Raw genomic sequence first — 5,828 nt, 5'->3', positions numbered from 1 at the left:
TGATTGCTCTCACTGAGCAAAGAGGAAAGAACTTTAACAGTTCAAGTCTGTCTTAATCCCCTTTGGACGGAAAAGTTGGCCTAGTCACAAATAGCAAAGGTGGGACAAGTTTGAAGAATTAACTGGATAAAGGAATTGCCTGCAAATACATTTTTTTTCCTTTTTTAAAATGGGTGACTGACTTTATATAGCTACTACCAGTATAATCATGCTAGCTAGTTACACACTGGAACTTCTGGCAGTACTGCAAATACTGTATCATTTTTGATCACCACAACTGTGCAGGAAAGGTACAAACCTATCCTTTGCACAGCCTGGCATGATGTATGTATTGCAGAGCCCACAGAGGTTTTGTTACTTGTTCAATTCTTGTCCAGCACCTTTACGTAGCATTTTATTGTATCAGTCTGAGTCTGGGAGAGCAGCTCACCGCCTATGCTTGTGCTCTTGTCCTTTCCCAGTTGGCAAGTCCTCCACTGGTTGCACTCGCCCTTCCTTGGGGCCACGCTTACCAGGTTGCATCTATTTGGAAACTTTAGGGAAGGAATCTTGTTCCCATCACTACCTCTGTCCCACTGAATGCAAGCCATCCAGAACATGTACATGCAGAGTTATAAGTCGAAGGGGAGAATACCCAACAAAATTGCAGCTCTGGGTTCTGAGTCGGTTTGAGTCCTTACATGCTTACTGATTAAAATGTCTTGGTCAAAGTCCTGCTGTCTCTTTAGAGGTGATGACTTTCTTCACTGCATTCTGTAGTCTTCCGTCTTTTCTTGTATCCTCTTCTTTAAAACAAAACAAAAAAACCAAAAGAAAAACAAAACAAAAAGCTGTTGTGGTTTCATACGTCTATGGTTTGTAGGCTTGGGATATGGAGGAAAAGGTGAAGTAATTGGAGCAGACAGAACGTTCTTTAACACTTGCAGTTTAACAGCATGGGTATCCTTGAAGCAGTGTCTGTGCTGATGATGTCCAGTGGATTCATCTACCAATAAAGACGAAGTTGTTGCTTCTGTTTGTCTTAGCTAAAGCGTCTTTCTATAGAAAAAATGACCCTAGTTACCTGTTCAACACTTGAGTCTCAACGTTTGTATTACTTCTTTGTAATTCTGTATCTTAAGCCGTAACTGATGTTACCATTTTGAAACAAATCTGGTTTGGTGTAGGAACTCAACAATGGTTGCAAAAAAGTAAATCCCCAAATGCTTTTTCTCATACTAATGACCCTGCAGAAGGAAATGTGAATCTTTTTGCTTAAGAAATATAGTTCTGAATACTTCTCTTAGCCTTTAAAAATAAAGTATGGTTTTGAAAAATACTACTTTTTGGATTTGTTTAACTTTCTGATAAAACATATTTTGCTTAAATTAAATTTGGAAGTGCTTTAATTAAACTGTATATAGAACATGTGGTTTAAATTGGAACTAAGCGCATAAGGGCTTGTCTTCGTGACCAAATGAACTCAAATTACATTTGCATGTTGTTGTGTGCCTGGCTTTTGTTCATAGTCTTGATCTCCTGTTCCCAAGAGGCAATACTCAGGTCACCCCTCAATATAGGCTGAAACTTATCTTCTTCACTCAGGCTGGTGCTTACGTGTTGTGTGCAAATTAGAGTGTCTTGAATATAGATTTGTTCCCTACATTTTCCTGTTACTCTATCTTGGCTGCTTGTATCTGTCTACCTGTTAGGAGTCAAAAGTAGGAGGTTATCCCTAGATAGTAGAAATGGTCATATATGTGTCCTGCCTGCTTGTTTACACATCAGTTGCCCTTTCTCAGAGTTGATTGGTTGAAGAAAAACATTCTCCCGCATTTTGATTTTGATGTTGACATTAGCGGTTTAGCTGAATTCCCGTTCTTTGGGAATATGCATCCTATGACTTCTTTGGTGCGTGAACTTTTGTTGGTTTTAGCGTTACCTGGCAAATTAATTGAGGAGCTGTCTGGACCTCATCTCAGTTCCCTGAGCTGGCATGGGGCATCTAAGCAGCTAAACTCATTTGCACAGAGGTGCAGGTGCAGAAAGCTAACTGCACAGGAGGTGAGCAAAGACGGTAAGTTCCAAACGGGGGATGTAAGTAGCTAAATGAGGAAGTTGTTTTTCTCGTTGCTTGCTCTGGTATTTACTGGCACTTCCTTCAGGTTATTTGTTCTGTTGCAGCACAGAGTAGGGGTGGTTCTTGTAATAATAATAATAATAATAATAATAATAATAATAATGCAATAATAATCACCTCTGCTGGCAATTTGACTCTCAAAGCTGTAAGCGGGTACTGATGTCAGCTAAGATGAGGTGCTGCCAGGTGCTGACCCCTGTTCAGGTGTGCCTTTCTAAGTCCTGTACTGCGCTGTTTGGCTGATCCCGTGCCACAGATTAGGTGACCTGGCCTGCCGAGGAGTACAGTGATACACCTGCAGCTGACTGGGAGCAGAAGGTCATAACCTTGCTATTGCGTGTGTGAATCCGAGTGACTTGACTGTCCTCAGTCATTCACCTGCTGACCCAAGGGAAAATAAGTGTCAGTTCAATTGTCACATCCAGGCTGCTGTAGTTCACACGGAGCCCTATTGCATATTAATGTGGAGAATGCAAAGCTTGGTGCCTTTACCAGAATTTTTCTGAAAATTTCTCTTGCTTCAGTGTTGCACTGCAAATAAATACTCTTTGTCAAGATGGTTTGGGTTTTCTTTGTTGGAAGGCAGTGATCAGATGGGCTGGAGCCAGACTGTCTCAAAGTTGGATGAAAGCAGGTGGGATGAGCCTGGGCAGAGCAGTGATAAGGCCAGAGGCAGAATGGGTCAATAAATGAGTATTAAAAAGCTATGTAAAGGCTTTTTAATGTAAAAGCCATATAAAAAAAACGTTACAGAAACAGCTTGTTGCAAGTACTATCTGTAGTTTAAAATGTCTTTAAATGCCGCTTCATCTTTCTTGTTTGTTACTTTCAGGGCTTTTCCATAAAGCTCATACAAACCACACTCTGACATATGCCTGTACATCCCTCTTCTGTGAGATGGAAGAGCAAATGATATTATGGGAGCTCATGGCAACTGCTGTCTGATCAGAGACCTTCACCCAGTGGGATGGGAGGTTGTGGACCTAGCCAGAGTGAGCTGGAGCCAGGGTAGCTTTGGCATGTATATTCTCATGGATCATGGCATGCTACTTACTGGAAGTGTTTGGAGTCCCTTTGCAATCCCACATGGCATCTAAGCTGAGGAATGCCTCAGTGCTTTCAGGGTTGTAGAGCAAGCAAGCTGTTGAACTGGTGATAGAGTTTAGAGGGTTGTTTGCTTTCGCTGCAGGGCAGTCTGCTACTGGAAGTTACTGGTACTGAAGTGGATTGGTAGTTTGACCGGAAAACAGTAGCAGTATTTTCCCCTGATGCCTGAAGAAAGGTGTCTCATGAACCTTATTCAGAGCTCTGCAGTGGTGGGCCTCAATCTTGCTTCTTACATGATGGAGTAAGGACAGAAATGTAGAGAAGTAGTTCTGTAGTACCACAGAGCTGGAGTAAAAAATGGCAGTGTCCAATTGAATGCAGACACCTTCATGTTCAGTACTACAAGACAAGTCCTAGGAGGTCAGTAGTGTGATACAAGAAAATGCAAATACAGAGGAAGCAGGAACACTTTTAGTATGACAAAGAAATGAAGCAGATCAGAGGTGACTGGTGGACCTGTGCTAAGGAGCAACGATAAAATTCATGTGACTTTGGGCTACAAGTCATTGATCACCTTGTGAATCAGAGCATAGGTAAGTCACATTCACTTGATATGGTCCTCACAAACAGGAACTTCATGTAAGATTAACCTTTCTTCTTCCCTACTGACTGGAGATCCTGAGGTCCCACTGAATGTAAATACTGAGGACTTTCCTGTAAATATGAATCTTGATGACTAACCAGATCCAGATGTTACCTTGTAAGCCTTCTAACAAAGTGTTACTGCTGGACCTGTCAAATACACTTTGAAAGGTATATTCTAGATGGATGACCTCAGACAAGCTTGAGATATTGTCAATAAGTGAAAGTATTTGCAGAATGTGTTACAGTTCTTTTTTTTTGAGTAAGTGGGTTACAAATTTTGGCATCTTTGTTGTTGCACAGGATTTTAATGTGCAATCATTTATTTCAGGGAATAATTTACAAGGAATACGAGTTGCTACTCTATGTAAAAAAATTAATTGTGAAGGATTACAAGATTTGGATTAGCAGTTTATCTTGGAATTTCTTCCTGAAGCACAGCAGCTGAAGCAGTTGAATGGTAAGCATGATTTGTATAGAACAAAGGTATTCAGAAAGACAAGGTACTTGTGTAAAGTAAATAATGAGGTGAGGTCTAAAGCAGGTAATTGTAGATTGAATTCCATTATTGAAACATTTCGTTTTCTAATGTCACAGCGAGTAAGAGTTACTAGAAATTAGTTGAATTTGCATTTCAGGAAGAAAAATATCATTGCTGAAATCACATAAAACCCAGCACAATGTTCAACAAAATTACCTTTTAAAATAGGCTGAAGGTACAAGTTAGGAAATCATCAGAATTAGATGGAAAAATATCAAGGTACCATATTGAGAATTAAATATCTGAGCTGCTACCAACTGCACTGCCTTTCATTAGAGAAAATCCATACTGATGCTCAGTCACTGGTGTCTATTTCTTATTTGGAAAAAAAAAAACACCAAATGCCACCTGTGCTTTCTTATTTCAGATTTTTTTTAAAAAATGGGTCTGAAATATGGCTCTTTTTTAAGACTTTATAAGGACAAATTAACACACCTGTTCTACAGGATGATTTGTCCTCACTTTCTTGTGTGTTATCCTATAAAGAGGAGAAGTTCTTAGAAAAAAACCAGATTTTCAGAAGCCATTTTCTAATCTGTTACATTTTTTTCTTTTGTCTCTTGTGTGAGAAGTTATCAAACCAGAAGAAAAAAAAAAGTGAACTGGAATGAATTACTAGTCTGGAAGACCAGAAAAATTTTGCAATTAGAACAGATGTTAGACATTTATCAAGTGCTTGGGGTTAAAAAACAACATCAAGGTAACAAAAATTGTGTTTGACAGTTATTTAGTCTGTGTAAAACTACAGGTGGCTAAGGAACATTTGGTCTAATAAGGCAGTTGAGAAAATACCGTAACAGGAGATTCATAATGACATATTCAAGTAATTTAAATTTAAAAGAATTTCAACTTCTCTGATGTTCCTCGACCTAGATGAAGCGTATAAGGAAAATTCTGCATCAGTCTAGAACTCAGAATCTGTTCAGGCAAAGTGTGCACACATATATTTGAAAAATGGGCTTTTTAATATGTTTGTCATTACAGTGCTTTCTTCTGGAATAGGCTGGTTTTGCCATGGTCCTAGTACTTAGACCTGATCTTGACAAGTTGGTGTGATCAAGTTGCTCTATTTAATGAATTCAGATTGCATGTGCTGACAATCTCATTTGTTAATCTCTAGTTGCTTTTATCTATGAGGTACTGGGAGTATAATCCAGTTTATCCACCTTCTCTGAGAGATAAAGTTTTGCAACAGATTCAGAAAGTCCTTTGGAAAGTAGTCATTAAATTCTGCCTTAACATGTTTGCACTCTAATGAATTTAATCCCTAAGCACAAATAAAGGACATAGACATACACATTTCTGAATCTGTTTTGTTGGGTTTTTTTGTTTTTTTTTTTTTTTTTAATAATTTTAGAATAAAGGAAAGTAGTAGGGTAGAATTATTTTAAGTTCAGAGTTTATCCTGTTTTTTCTAAGGTAAGACATAGTGCAGAGGCAGTAAAATGACCTCTGGAGTCACCAGCAGTGTCCTCATTC

The sequence above is a fragment of the Empidonax traillii genome, unplaced genomic scaffold (genome assembly GCF_003031625.1).
Source record: "Empidonax traillii isolate 1590-97213 ecotype Southwest subspecies unplaced genomic scaffold, ASM303162v1 scaffold159:size1039807, whole genome shotgun sequence".
Classification (NCBI taxonomy): Eukaryota; Metazoa; Chordata; class Aves; order Passeriformes; family Tyrannidae; genus Empidonax; species Empidonax traillii.
The sequence above is the reverse complement of the archived record's forward strand: the minus strand, read 5'-3'. Positions refer to the sequence as shown.